Genomic DNA, 16,207 nt, shown 5'->3' on the forward strand with positions numbered 1-16,207 from the left:
CTTGTGCCCGATCCTGTCCCCAGACTGGTTCCCCAGGCAGTTAGAACTGGCTATGCTTGTGCCTCACCCACAATGCACATTTACATCTGGGACCTGAAGCTGCTGGTGAGTAGGGCAGGGGGAGCAGAGTCCCTCGTTTCTACTTGCACCCATTTATTTACACAGCAGCTAAAAATTCTTTGGAATAGTGGGGAGGGAAAAAATAACTGCCCTGGAAGACGAGGGTTGTGGAAAGTGGTCCTGCAGAGCAATCAAGAGTAGAGGTTCTGGAGTTGGGCAGATTGGGTTTGAGCTCTTCACTTATTAGCCGTGCGATCTTGGCAAAGTTCACTTCCTGAAGCGCCAGAGTTCTCTTCAAAATGGGCCTAATCAGAGGATGTATCCTATAGAGATGGCCCAGGTCTCACAGAGCAGAGGGCCCCATCTTCTGACCCCACCTGCCTTTCTTGCTCCTGGGTCTTCGTGGAGTCTTGCCTTCTGAGAAAATGCTCCGAGGGTTCCCGTCCTTGGGACTCAGGGGCCTGGAGAACTGGAAGTCGTCTGGTCTGGTGAGCCACAGAGAGGCTGGTTACCCAAGAAGGTTCTGTTCTTTTCTGCTTCACTGTTCAGGCCTGGTGGGGGTGGAGTTTTCATTCCACCCCTAGTGGTAAAACAGGTGGGCTGGAGTATAAGTGGTCTGCCTCTTGCTTTGCCAGTAACTTAATAACATCTCCATGTTGATTACTTTAGTTTCTCCTTAGTGGTTCATTATCAGACCATCAAATGAAAAATGATATCACTGGTGTGTCTGCTAAGCAGCAGAGAGCCAATACATTAAGCATCGTGCAGCCAGCTTGGGGTGGCAAGCCCAAGGCATAAAGAACACAGCGGTGGTACTAAAGGGGAAGGGGAAGCAAGGGAACCTCTTTCAGAGAAAGAGAGCTCTAGATGCCAGGCTGGGCCCAAGAAGGAGGAGAACCAGTGTATGACTTTGGATGACAAGTCATGGCCAAGACTAGACGAGTGACTGGCAGAGCCCAGAGCAATGTGAGTGAAGGGGCTTCTCTTCTTTTCTGTAAGCTCCATGAGGATGGCGCAAGCAAGGATGTGCTGGGAAGAAAGCTAGCACGTAGTGTGGAGAGAGAAGGGGGAGTCTTGTGTAGCTACTGACTTTACCACCATCCTCTCCCCTCACCCGGAACGCTAACGGGTGAATTGGGAGTATGTTCTCTGACGTAGACTGAAGCCTTGTTTAATATCCCAGGACTTAGGTTAACTTCAAATTCCAGCAAGCATTGGAGTCCTAAGAAGTTCTATAAAAGAATAGTGACTGTAAGGCTGAAAGGAAGATGATATAAAATCCCAAGAAGTTAAAACATATCTTTGTCTTTTGAAAATAGAAAGGTGAAATTTGAGTGGGAGAAATAAAAGTAGCGTTCATAAATAGGATTTGATTTTTAAACAGCACATTTCTTAATATCTTAAAAGCAGATGTCTTCCAGGGAAACAAGCTGTTGTTGAAGAACGGGGGTGTTAGTGTTGTCAGATCGCCTGGTTAGTAAGATTTAACTTAAGAATTTTCATTTTCATGATCAAGGAAGAAAATGCTCTGTTCTGGCTTCATTAATCCAGGAGACTGTAGCCTGGAAGTTTTTCTTCTAGAAGTTTTATTTATGTTAAAGAGAAGAAAATATCAAAACCCTATGTTTTTACAGTTGTTGTACAGATAGGTTTAATAAAGTGAATATCTCAGGCAAGGATTCTTTTTTTTAAATTATTTTATTTTTTAACATCTTTATTGGAGTATAATTTCTTTACAATGGTGTTAGTTTCTGCTGTATAACACAGTGAATCCACTATATGTATACATATATCCCCATATCTCCTCCCTCTTGCGTCTCCCTCTGACCCTCCCTATTCTACCCCTCTAGGTGGACACAAAGCACCGAGCTGATCTCCCTGTGCTACGTGGCTGCTACCCATGTGCTATCTATTTTACATTTGGTAGTGTATATATGTCTATGCCACTCCTCACTTCGTCCCAGCTTACCCTCGCCCCTCCCTGTGTCCTCAAGTCCATTCTCTATGTCTGCATCTTTATTCCTGTCCTGCCCCTAGGTTCTTCAGAACCATATATATTTTTTTAGATTCCATATATATGTGTTAGCATACAGTATTTGTTTTTCTCTTTTTGACTTACTTTACTCTGTATGACAGACTCTAGGTCCATCCACCTCACGACAAATAACTCAGTTTCGTTTCTTTTTATGGCTGGGTAATATTCCATTGTATATATGTGCCACATCTTCTTTATCCATTCATCTGTTGATGGACACTTAGGTTGTTTCCATCTCTGGGCTATTGTAAATAGAGCTGCAATGAACATTTTGGTACATGACTCTTTTTGAATTATGGTTTTCTCTGGGTATATGCCCAGTAGTGGGATTGCTGGATCATATGGTAATTCTATTTTTAGTTTTTTAAGGAGCCTCCATACTGTTCTCCATAGTGGCTTTATCAATTTACATTCCCACCAACAGTGCAGGAGGGTTCCCTTTTCTACACACCCTCTCCAACATTTGTTGTTTGTAGATTTTTTCATGATGGCCATTCTGACCGGTGTGAGGTGATATCTCATTGTAGTTTTGACTTGCATTTCTCTAATGATTAGTGATGTTGAGCATCCTTTCATGTGTTTGTTGGCAATCTGTATATCTCCTTTGGAGAAGTATCTATTGAGGTCGTCTGCCCACTTTTGGATTGGGTTGTTTGTTTTTTTGATATTGAGCTGCTTGTAAATTTTGGAGATTAATCCTTTGTCAGTTGCTTTGTTTGCAGATATTATCTCCCATTCTCAGAGTAGTCTTTCATCTTGTTTATGGTTTCCTTTGCTGTGCAAAACCTTTTAATGAAACCTAAGTTTCATTGAAAACCTAAGTTTCATTAGGTCCCATCTGTTTATTTTTATTTCCATTTCTCTAGGAGGTGGGTCAAAAAGGCTCTTGCTGTGATGTAGGTCATAGAATGTTCTGCCTATGTTTTCCTCTAAGTTTTATAATGTCTGGCCTTACATTTAGGTCTTTAATCCATTTTGAGTTTATTTTTGTGTATGGTGTTAGGGAGTGTTGTAATTTCATTCTTTTACATGTAGCTGTCCAGTTTTCCCAGCACCACTTATTGAAGAGGCTGTCTTTTCTCCATTGTATATTCTTTCATGCAAGGATTCTTTTACTAGCAAAGAATGTGTGCTGGGTTTAGCCACCTCATGACAACACATGATGAGCTGTCATTAGTCCCATTGGTGTTTTGTTTTGTTTTTAAACTTTCGCCTGTGGGACGCTCGTACCTCCTGAGCACAATGATGAGGAAAAACTATCTTGAATGCTGTCAAGGAATCATACGATATGAAGTTTTCTTTTGAGTGTACATACTCTACAAAATTCTTCTTGCCCTCTAACATTTCCCAAAGTAAATCTGAAGGCTGTAATTAATGTTATTTGAGTGACCTACTGTAGAAGGCCTACTGTAGTGGCCTACCTCCTTGTAGAAGATGTTAGAGAACCAGACTTAAAAAAATGTCCCATGGAAAAAGGTGGTAAATTCTTGTACAAAAATTTAATACCAAAAAAAGTATGTATTAAGAATACTTCAGGGCTTCCTTGGTGGCGTGGTGGTTGAGAGTCCTCCTGCCGATGCAGGGGACACGGGTTCGTGCCCCAGTTGGGGAAGATCCCACATGCCGCAGAGCGGCTGGGCCCGTGAGCCATGGTCGCTGAGCCTGCGTGTCTGGAGCCTGTGCTCCGCAAAGGGAGAGGCCACAGCAGTGAGAGGCCCGCATACCGCAGGGGAAAAAAAAGAAGAAGAAGAAAAAAAAGAATACTTCAGATTATGACCCAGATGATAAAACTGAGTTTCTCCTCTGATGTCAGAGGTGTTCACTGTGTGACAAGAGTGACCATAATGAGCTATTATTTATTCTAAAGTAGAATCAAATTGGATGAGGACAAGCTGAATTACGGATAGTGCCAAGAGGCCTTCTGAGGATTTGCTAGTCATAGTGAAAGGCAAGGAAAGGACATAGAGAAAGCATTAGAAATACAGACCATTAAAATGTACAGAGAAATACTGCCTTCCATCTAATGGTCCAAGTAAGTCCTTCCCACTGTCACTGAGAGCCTGAAGTTTAGGCGGCATGTTCAAAGTAAAACAGAAACGAAGGTTTTCTCTATTCAAGATGGAAGCTCCATTTTCCTCAATCTGGGGAAGCTGCTGAGAGACGTTGAGAGAATTTGCTCGTTTCTGTCGATGAACTAGCTTCATTACGCCCTAGCAACAGGGGGTGATAAACTGTTTCTATTGCCCAAGAAAAGGGATTTTTGTAGAGTATGCCAAAATTACAGATGCAGAAAGTGTGACACAGAGGCAAAACGTGCTTCTCAGTGTTTGGTCAGCTTTCCAAAGGGATTTGGTATTTTTCTTTTTACAGTAATGAAGTTCTGTCTTTTTAAAGGTAGAACTAGTGAATCTTTTATTTCGTGGGAGAGAGAAACTATTCTTTTTGCTTTAACATATATTAAGATGTCAAAAATTAAGACTAATGGGGCTTCCCTGGTGGCGCAGTGGTTGAGAGTCCGCCTGCCGATGCAGGGGACATGGGTTCATGCCCAGGTCCGGGAAGATCCCACATGCCGCGGAGCGGCTGGGCCCGTGAGCCATGGCCGCTGAGCCTGCGCGTCCAGAGCCTGTGCTCCGCAACGGGAGAGGCCACAACAGTGAGAGGCCCGCGTACCACAAAAAAAAAAAAAAAAAATTAAGGCTAATGAAATCTTAGCCCCATAGAACTGAGGTGGTAGATCAAAGAAAGGTAGAACACATGGGTTAGGATGGCCACGGCACCTTCTTCAGGTGAACGATGTCTCCTTGAGTATGCTGAGCATAGCAAAATAGAGAAATAGGTTAATAAGTAAGTCCTTCTGGCAGTAGTGCAACTCTAAATACCGTCATGCTTATCTTCATCGTAGCTATCCAGTTTGGGATTCACTAGTCAGTCATCCCTGAGCCAAGAAATTTACCTACACAATTTAAGTCCTTCTAATAATTCTACGAGGACAAATTATCCCTATCTTATACATAAGAAAATGATCAGTGAGGTTAACTAACTTGCTATAGATCACATAGCGAATATAAGTTGGAGCCAGATGTTAATTCACGTTTGTCTACCTCCCAAATTTGTCGCCTCCGATGTTTGGAGAGATTCTGAAAATGCAGAATCAAAGCATATCCTTGGCCAACTAGGTTAAAGCCACACTTGAGCTGAGTTGGAAAATGGGGTAAACACTAGTTGTTCTTTTGCCTCTAGCATCTACTTCATCTTAGGAAAAATATACCCTGATAGTCCATCAGGGCAGTCCTCCCTCTCCATACTCTTAGTTTGTGTTCCAAGAGAAGTTGACTCCATAATTGATTTTAATAATGGAGTGTGAGACCTAGGCACAAGTCCATCAAAACATGCCATTCTGCTAGCCAAAGTGGTTGGGTTAGAGATGGAGTCTGACCCAGGTCTGGCCAATCAGAGTTAATGAGACTCAATTCCAGGACATGGGTTTGTGCCTTCACTGAAGCACATTCACTCTTTCTTTTGCTAAACTTGAAGTTGGAAGGAGGTAGGCTAGAGATGCTGCCATCTCTTGCAGCCCCAGGGTGAAAGACTATCTGAAGATAGCATAAAGGCAGAAAAAGGCAGGGAGGTGGAAGGAGCGAAATTGGGTCTTGGTCACATGACTTGAGCCCTGCTCAAAGCTGTCCTGGAAACCAGTACCCTGGACTTTGTAGTTGCCTTGGATTTGGGTTTTCTTCACTTGCAAGAAGAATTCTAAGTCAGGTTCTCAATGTAATCAGATGGCAGCTGATCTATCCCTACCTGACCCACTGCAGTCCTCCTTTTGCTCTGGGTGCTAGTGCCCCACATTCTCAGTCTCTTCTCTGAGTAGCTCCACTCATCACTACTTTGTCCCCTTTTGATGTCTCAGTCAAAGCATTCATGGGTCTTTGTCTGCGGTTCTTAATGTGGGTCTGTTATTTCCTTTTTCTCCCTCATTTTTTTCTATTGGGTTAGGCAGTTTTCAGAGGAGACCTATTTGTTCTTGGAAAATTATTCCACCTACTTCTCTTGCTCAAGGTTGTATTCAGCTTCGTGGGTTGGATAAAGTTTCTCCAAAGCAAAACTAAGCAGAGGCTGCAGGAAAATTATTCCTTTTATTGGAAAGAGATCCAGAATTCCTGGAAGTCCACAGACTCTAACAGAGAGATGGGTTTATTTATTCATTCAACAAATATATATCATGCAGCTACACTGCATCAGGTGTACACAGCATCTAGGCACTTCCCTCATGGAGCTTATATCCTAGTGGGGGAGATGGTGAAGAGATGTATCTTGGGCGGGGGGGCGGTTGGAGAGACCCAGGCAGAAAGAACTGCAGTTGTATATCTGTGCTTGTCTATAATATTCTTTGAATATTTTCAAAGCCAAGTTCAATTTAATGTAATAATTGAAAGCAGCATGTTGTAGAAAGGTGTGTAAGAGGCAGTAGATTGTTACTCACTGGGCTGTGAAGTAATTCTTACTTGAGTCTACCAACTTATTAAAAAATAAAAAATAAAGATCAAGGGAGGCAGCATATGGTGTGGCAGGAGCAGTTGAAAAGACTCTGGACTTTCCGGATGTAGGCCCAGTTAGGCCATTCATTAAGGCCATTCATTAAGACTGGTAGACTTCATTTCATAGATTATAAAGCTGATTCAAAATTAAGTGAAGGTGATAATACACTCTGCAGACCTTTATAGTTGTTCTGAGGATCCAAATGAGACTTTCACATATATATGGGAAGTATTGCTGCCATCTGAATGTTGAGATGTATATATACACACACACAGGTATACATACATATTTATATACATATATAAATCGGGGGAGGGAAGAAGACGAGGAGAGGAGGGTGGGGAGGGAGACACTAAGAAACAGATTGCTTCCTGGATCCTGATCATCTTCTGTCCCTGTTTCTAGTCCCTTCTATGGCCCAACTACTCTTCTTGCCTTTTGGCAAGAAGACATCCCTAGGGCCTTCTAGTAAAACTTGCCCTTTGTTTAAGCTGGTTTGAGTAGGTTTCAGTTCCTGGTAAACAAACAAAATGATTCTCAGGAGAGGAGAGAATTCTAGGATGGAGATGGAAGGGTTGTATTAAATCCTAGATTTCCCACCAAATTGAAGAATCACTCTCGTAGCCTCCTTGACAGATGGTGGTTTGGCTTCTGATTGCAACTTCTGGTGTTGGAAAGGTCACTATACGCTGAGGAGGTCTGCTCTGTTGTCAAATGGTTATATTTGGTTGTCTGAATTTTCTTATATTCCTCCAAATTTACTCCACTGTGTTTTCAATCTACTGCTTATGGTCTGACATCCAGAGTAGTACAGAAGAATGCTTTTATGGATGGTTCTTCAACTCTTGGTGAAAGTCACTCTGCTTCTCATTTCTCGTGTATTGTGGGGAAAGCAAAATATATATTTTACGCATTATGTAATAATTCAGAATGGGACAACCAGGTTGGTAAGGAATGTGAAATGTTCCTTCCATCGTTCTTTGGCTTTATATTCAGATTCTTTACCAACTTGGTTGCCCTACTCTGGACAATTCGGGTGAGTTAACCAATGTCCTTCTAAAATATGGTCCCTAGAATTTAGCACAATGTTCTTGATGGGTAGGAACCAGTAGGACTGTTGGGCTTCATAATTTGAACAGTATTTCTGTCATTTAGCCATTATAAGATAATTGAATCAAGCCTTTGTGATAGTCTGTGGTCCATGGTTTTCACTGAGCAATGTTTTAATTGGAGTGGTAGAACCCACAAGAGGATTCATTTTTAATAATATCGATTGGCATGCAGAAAACATAGTTAAGTAATTGACAGCTATTTTTACATGAACGATCCTTTTAGTAGGTGAGTCAAAATTGGTATTATGTCATTCTTACTAAACGTAGCTTTGGATAGCTAAAGGAATTGAACTTTGGAAGAACTGCTGGATACCTCCTCTTTGGCCTTGGTCCATCTAAGTCTTGGCTTTTCCTTTTCTGATGCACTATATGTTTTACTACTAAATTAATCTTATTAAAAATACTGTCTTGATTATGCCATTTGTGTCGGGACTGGGTCATCAAGGAGGGTTTTCTTTCTCTCTCCCTTCCTCCTTTTTCTGTGTGTGTATGTGTTTTTGTTTTTCTGTCTTCCTTCCAGTGACTTACCTTCATTCTCTGTCCAGTCAAATTGTTCAACCCAGCCAAATTGTTCACTTTTTCTCTTTTGCATTTTGTTTGGCACAAGGAAATATTGATACCTTCCCTTTTTATTCTGACTGTCATGATCCTATTCATCTTCGGAAAAATTCTGATCTCTCGCTCAGTGATGCCTTCCTAGGTTTTTCCCATTCACAGTAATTACTCTAATAGCCCTTAGTTTACACTACGTATGGAATAAGTAATCGTACTCTGCTTTATAAAATCTCTTATGATGGTATATCGAACACATTAATCTCTGTATGATCATGTTTTTCATTTTCTCTCATTTTCCTCATTAAACCTGAAAATTTAAGCCTTCCCCTCCCCCCCCAAAAAAAAGAGAGGGCAGGAACCTCATGAGATCTGATGTATTTTTGAGAGCCCTCAACAGTGCTTTTCACTTGGGTGCTTGAGAAGATCCCATCAGCCATTGATCTTTTCTTATGGCTCCAAATCCAGGGATCATTTAAGGAGAAAGAAATAAGCACATTTCAATAAAGTGAGGATTTAGTGTGTTTTTACACGCAGAATGTAGGAAAAACCGACATTTTTCATTCTCAGATCTTTTAATAAGTTTTCTGAAAGGAAAAGAAATCTTACTAGGACCAACAGTAATATACCACAATCACTAACATTTTGTTTCCTAAGCTTTGGAAAATAATGCCTTCCTCATGCCTTATAATTCATGGCCATACATATTTGGAAAACTTTCCTTAACTCTGAATTTCACACTGAAGACTACTTATTTAAAGTGACAAAAAAAAAAAAGGGACACATACCTATGATTTATACTTTGTTTTTTCCCATGTTAAGTTCTTTAAGATTTGTATCCACACATAGCTTAATTCTTTTAACATCTGTTTTATGAACCTAACCATAGAGGTTTACTCTGTGTTACTCAATTACAGGAGATGATTGATGCAGGCTGACTGAACTAATACTAGTGCTACACCTCAAAGAAAAATCTTAGCATTTTATGCACAGTTCATCAGCTCTGGGGGCATGCCGCTAAATGTCCTAAATTTCAAGGATTTACAATAAATTAAACATGATTTGAACTTTGAGGTATACCTATACTCTCCCCACCCGCCATCAAGTAAGCTTATGATTTGTGAAGACAGTTCTAGAAAATTTCTTCTTCTCCAAGGATCGCCTACGAAGAAAAAGAAAGGCTTAGAGCGACTTCTCTGCCAGAGTTTTCATCAGCTGAGAAAGAACTGGCCATCTTACATGTTTGATACTAACTGCTTTTCTGAACTACTTTGCCCCCGTTTCTATAAGAGTTTGGGCTGTGCCTGGACTCATCACTAATCCATAAACTGCAGGGTCTGAGATCAACAAGTTTTGGTAGAATGTCTTTGACAAATGATTTTCAGTCGATAAATGTTTCTGTATTTTAGGAACTTCCACTGGAATACAGACAGATTTGGCTTTCCTGATTGTCTCTAGTTGGAAGTCTGTCTTGGGATAGGCTAGCTGGTCACTGCCTTGGGGTCTGGTGGAGGGAACCAGGTATCCTTCCCTAGTGGCTCTCCCAGTCATCTCTTAGATGCTTTCTGAGGGATTCTATTTGTTCTAGAATAGCCTTGGGGGTTAAGGCCTGCTCTGAGGTAGACCTGGGATCCTAGGGAAAACTGGCCTTCTTGCTGGAGAGCTGTGTTTGAAGCTATGTCCTTGGCCTGACCCCTTGGGGCTGCTCATTGTCAGGTGCATTGGCTGGCCGAGGCTACCCGTGACTTAGCAACCTTTATGCTTTCTTAAACATGCTTTAATGCTAACATATTTATATAGGTACTTAGTTGATCAAATACCACTTTTTTTTTTTTACCGTGTTGGGTCTTCACAACACTTACAAGCTAGACAGGGAAGGAATTCCATGTTCCACATCACAGTTAAGGAAAGTCACTTCATCGAAGTCAAGGTCACACAAGCAGCAAGTGGTAGAGCTTGGTTTAGAACAGGGTTTTTCAGCCTCGGCTCTATTAACACTTTGGGGTGGAGAACTCTTTGTGGTGGCGGACTATTCTGTGCATTGTAGGCTGTTTGGCAGCGTCCCTGGCCTCTATCCCACTAGATGCCAGTTGTAAACTGTCCTCTGTCCCAAGTTGTGACCGTCATATATCTCCGAATGTTGCAACGTGTCCTCTGGGAGCAAAATTGCCCCCCCCCCCATTGGGAACAACTGATCTAGAGTAGAGGTATTTCCCACTTTAAATCTAGGTCCTTTTTTGCTCTGCTGAAGTACTACATTGTTTAGTCTCATGTAGTACAATATTCACAAAATAAGAGCCTTTTTACAACTAGGAGAACCTCATGTCCTTATCAAAGTGGGCAATGACATTTTCACACTTTAAGTGAATCCTTCCTTGATCTCTCTGCTATAAGAATTAACATCAACTACTTGTTTTGCATAAGAGTGGTAGAGTAGGACCCAAGCTGTTTTCTCCAGCCCACTAATTGTTCATTACATGGAATGTTCAACTTAATTCCCACTTAATTGAATATGCAGGGAATGCTTTGTTGTACACAGTGTTCTCCCATGTAAAGTGCCATGCCTGCCTTAAAGAAGTTAACAATCCACCAACTCAAGAAAATAACCAAGGGTATAAATAACCTAGATACCTGGTAATAGTTCAGGCTCTATTTGACATCCAAGAGATGAATAAGATGTAGTTCAATTGACTTTAAATACTTACTGAGCATCCATTATGTGCTACCCTGAACCAGGAACCAAAATGAATTACGTGGCATCTGCCTTCCAGGGGCTAGAATCCTTTCCAGGTATCAGTGGTATACCATTAAATTGTATTGTTAAAAGGATGGTAGGATTGGCTAGAAGCATGAGCGTGTGAGAGGAATTTGTTGAATAGTTTAAAAAAAAAAAAGTACTTGGGCATTTCCAAGTAATATAAAAATACCAAAAAGTAAACCATAATCAATCTCATACAAATCAGAAAATGGGTTTTGTTGTGTTGGACAACGTAATTCAAAGCATTTGGTTGTAACTATTGGGTCACATGTATTATTTTTTCCCCAGTGTTATTGAGATACAACTGACATAACACTATACGTTTAAGGTATATAGCATGTTGATTTATACATTTATATATTACAAAATGACCATCATACCATTACCTAACACTGGCATCACATCACATAATTAACATTTCTTTGTCACACGTATTTCTTAAAGTTGCATCTTTGTTTATCAAGTGTGGCAAGTCATAAACATAATGCCTTAAACAGTAATAAGATTTACAGCCTGCCTGTGGAGGTTTGTTTTTCCATTGTCATTCTCCTTTCGGGTATTTTTTTGGGAAAATCTACAACAGTCAGGTCTTTTGGGACCAAGAAAGGCTAGCCAGAACTAAACTCTTAATAAAGTCAGTGATTTTTGTGTGTGTGTGTGAAGTATGAAGACTTTCTCTGGGAGCTGTGCCCACAGGGAAGATGGAAGGAAGGAAATTATATTTGAAAGCATATTATCAAGTACATTTTGTTTCTCACATGTGAGGTTTGTATAGAAAAGGGAGTGACAAAAAGGCAATAGATTGGCTAAGGGTAGCTTTTTATTCAAAACGTTTGTTTCTTCAGTCAGTTATAAAATGTCAGAAAAAGAAATTGCAAAAGAGAAACCCAGGCCCTGGCAAGGTTACACATTTGGTTGACTGAGCTTATTCTGTTGGGCTGTATGCTCATCTCTTACAAAACTGGGAGACAGAGAAGGGAGTCATGGGGCTATGAGGAGGGATTGGGGGAATTAGCATTTCTTGAGCATTGACTGTGCTCTAGATGACTTAATGTATGTTAAGTAACTCAGTTTCATAACCACCTTTCTGAACCAGGTGGTGTTAGCTCTACTTTTACAGGAGGGAATTTAGAAAAGCTCAGAGAAGCCATATAATTTGTGTCTAGATAGACCCTGAGTCTATCTCATGCTAAAGCCTCTTCTACAATAGTTCCTCTAATGGTTGAGTCATCACCTTCAGCTCTATGTGTCCTGATGACTAACTTCATCTCATAAACAAACGTTGTAACAGTTGAGGCCTAGGAGATGCCTACTTAGCTATCATCAGTCCCTTCCATCCCCCTTTCCTGCTTCCAGAGTGGCTGGGTCTCCAGGGGACCAGTCACAGGATCAGAATCAGAGCTGTTTTCAATGCCAGATCTGCCACTTGGTAGCTCTGTGACTCTGGACAAGTTCCCTAACTACGCTCAGCTTCAGTTTCTTGAACTGTAAAATCTAAGCAATAATGTATTTTCCGGCGTTCTTGTGTGGAATGACTGGGGTATGCAAAGCATGTGGCTGCAGTGCCCAGCATCTCAGAAATGGCCCATCAGTGGGAGTTACTGATACTAACAGACGTTATGGAGGGAGACTCCTTCTGGTTCCCCATCCCTCCCTGGAGATACGTTCCCATTAGCTTCCTCCATCTTGGTTTTCCATCTTCTCTGTAATATGTAGCTCTGGAATAATCCATTTCACTATCTCTGAATTCTTACCTTCTGGCAAATCTAATTGCACCTGGTGTCAGTCAAGGTCTTCTATGACCCATAACTTGAAAGAGACTCTGAGAAGAAAACTAGAATCAATGGAAGATAAATGAATGTGACCCCTGGTGGGCAGCAGAGGACAGGCCATTACCCTGGGTAGTTAACTTGGTTTATAGCGAGCTACTGAAGTGTCACTGCCATTGGTGACCAGTGGGTCCCCACTGGATCATGGGCATCCAATAAATATCATAGAGCTCCAGATTGTTTTTCCTTAAAGATTTCAGGGCCTCCCTGAGATAAATAGAAATATTCATAGGCCTGGGCCTTGGTCACTGTGTGAGGAATATATAGTCAATATCACCATTCCCACTTGGGGAGGAAAAACTCAAGATGAAATAAATCTCCCAGGGTCACTCAAAGTTAGTGCCATCCTGTCACACTTGCAGCCCTTCTGAGAGGCTTGACCCTCTCCATAAGGAGCAGCTCCATAAACATCTGCAATGTGGAGAGAGTGCCAAGGTTAAAGTCGCAGGCCTCTTGTTCCCCAAAATGCAATGTGATTTTACTTTTATTTACATATTTATTTATTTATTTTTGGCTGCATTGAGTCTTCGTTGCTGCGTGTGGGCTTTCTAGTTGCAGCGAGCAGGGGCTACTCTTCGTTGTGGTGGGCAGGCTTCTTACGGCGGTGGCCTCTCGTTGCGGAGCACGGGCTCTAGGTGCGCAGGCTTCAGTAGGTGTGGCTCGCGGGCTCAGTAGTTGTGGCTCGTGGGCTCTAGAGCGCAGGCTCAGTAGTTACGGCACATGGGCTTAGTTGCTCCGCGGCATGTGGGATCTTCCCGGACCAGGGCTCAAACCTGTGTCCTGCCTGCATTGGCAGGCAGATTCTTAACCACTGCGCCACCAGGGAAGTCCCTCCATGTGATTTTTAAATTTAACCCCTTGGGCCCTCCCAGGGTTGGGGTGTGACGGAGGCTCACGTCCGTCAAGGAAAGATCAGCTAGAGGGCTTATAACCATGGGAGAGAGGATGTTAACTGGGCCAGAAAGTTTTCTTTAGTTTTATCTGAATTATCTAACGTTGAAAACATTTTGTCTGCTAAATCTTACCCTGAAAGAGACGTGAAGATTCCTGGAGAAACTGGTGGGGGAGCGTGGGCTATGATCCCACCTGCCTGGATTCAGGCCTGGGCACTGCCACCTGCTCCCTGGGGGCCCTGGAGCAAGTGAATTTTGTTCTCTCAGGCTCAATGTCCTCGCCCAGGAAATGCAGCTACCCCTCCACCCCTGTCGTTTCTCCCTCTCTGAGTCTTACCCATTCTTTAAAGTTCAGTTCAGATCCCAGCTCCTCCGTGAAGCCTTTTCCGGAGGTTTCTTTCCTCCTCTGTGCTCTGCCCATGCTCTATCTGTGCTGTCCACTCTTCCAGCACTACTCCCACATCATGATTGTAAATGTACTTTTATTCAGTAAAAGGGAATAAGTATGAGGACAAGAGACTCTTTCCCATGTGCCTTAAGTAGAACGCCTTCAAAAGTTGTGAATTGACTGTATGAATGCTCAAATGAAGGCTGAGCGGTTACCATGGACCAGGTCCCAGGCACAAGGTTTTCATGGGTCATCTCAGTGAATCTGCACCAAACTCGGAAGGGAACACGGGGTTTTCAACATTTTTGGATGAGTATGCTTCATTTTACGGAGGGTAGGTCATGCTGTTGCAAAGTAGTAAGATTTTAAACGAAACCAGCTTTAACCAGCTGGGGGAATATTAGGAAATGAGGGTTAACATTTATATAGCACTTCTTACATACCAAGTGCTGGTCTAGGCATTTACGTATATCGACGCATTTAATCCTTACAACAGTCCCATGAGGTAGATAGTAGTATTATACCCATCCCATGGATGAGAAAATGAAGGTACAGAGAGCTTAAGTAATTTTCTTAGAACCACATAGCAAGGAAGTAGTAAAGCTGGGGTTCAAACCTAGGCAAACTGATTTGTAACTAAACTCTTCATACTGGGATAAATGTTGCTTTTGGTGGTTTCTTAGGAAAGAAAACATATATTGACACTTGTTGAGCTTATATGGAACAGGCTTATACTGTTTAATGTGGTTGAAAAACTAATCCCCCTCCCATTTCTGAAGTATAATGTCCTATATTAAAGCAGCATAAAAATAGCCCAATTCATGAATCTTCAGCAGTGTTCAAATTTTTATGAAAGAAGCAAAGATGATGAAACCAAATCAAGAAATAAATTCTTCTAACAAGAGCCTGTCTGTCCTGATTTCCCATCGCCACAAAGGTGTGACGTTTTTGGTTTCTCCTTTTTCCAGGGCAGTTGTTAAATGGTTAAAAGCAGCCCTGACAAAATACAAATCAACAATTCCCGCTTAATGTCCCATTTTACCCCTCTGATTTCAGTCTCCCAAGTGGAAATTTAAAGGACTCTCAAGTGGGTAGGTGAGCTCTGTTCCCATGACTAAATGGGGGGCCGTGGGTTGGGCAGAGTACACAGGTGTTAGAGGTACCCACCATGATGACTTATCCTGGATGATTTCTTGGTCTGAGATATGATTCACAAGGTGGCATCACTCTTCTCCCTTCCGGTAAGGGCATACATAACTAGGCTATTGAGTTCAAGTCAAGTAATTACACTTAAGATACTATAATTGTCATTGAGAGAAATGCTATGAAGAATTTGTGGTTTTAATAGAGCATAAAATATGGCCATTTGGCCTAGGAAGCGAGGTCAAAGTAGACTTCAGATCTCTTTCATCTATTTTGTCTTCTTTGGACTCTACTTCTCTTTTTCCTTCCTCCTGAAATGAATATTCTGTTTGGATTCTCATTTCTGGATAGTGCCTCTCAGACCATCTACCTTATTTATTTTTTTATTTTTAATATAAATTTATTTATTATTTTTGTCTGCGTTGTGTCTTCGTTGCTGCATTCAGGCTTTTCTCTAGTTGTGGCGAGCGGGGGCTACTCTTCGTTGCGGTGCGCAGGCTTCTCATTGCAGTGGCTTCTCTTGTTACAGAGCACAGGCTCTAGGTGTGCGCGGGCTTCAGTAGTTGTGGCTCGTGGGCTCTAGAGTGCAGGCTCAGTAGTTGTGGCACATGGGCTCAGTTGCTCCGCGGCATGTGGGATCTTCCCGGACCAGGGCTTGAACCCGTGTCCCCTGCATTGACAGGCGGATTCTTAACCACTGCGCCACCAGGGAAGCCCTATTTCATTTATTAAAGCTTACAGCCTCTATTCCCTACTCCCAGCTTAGATTCCTAAATACCATAGGAAGAAAGCTCTGTTCCTGCTTCGCAGGGAAGGGAAAATGGGACTCCCTCTATCCCTACAGTACTTCTTTTTTTGCATTTCATTCCAGTTTTTATATACATATTATATATAT

Source organism: Neophocaena asiaeorientalis, unplaced genomic scaffold (genome assembly GCF_003031525.2).
Source record: "Neophocaena asiaeorientalis asiaeorientalis breed wild unplaced genomic scaffold, Neophocaena_asiaeorientalis_V1.1 scaffold171, whole genome shotgun sequence".
NCBI classification, from domain to species: Eukaryota; Metazoa; Chordata; class Mammalia; order Artiodactyla; family Phocoenidae; genus Neophocaena; species Neophocaena asiaeorientalis.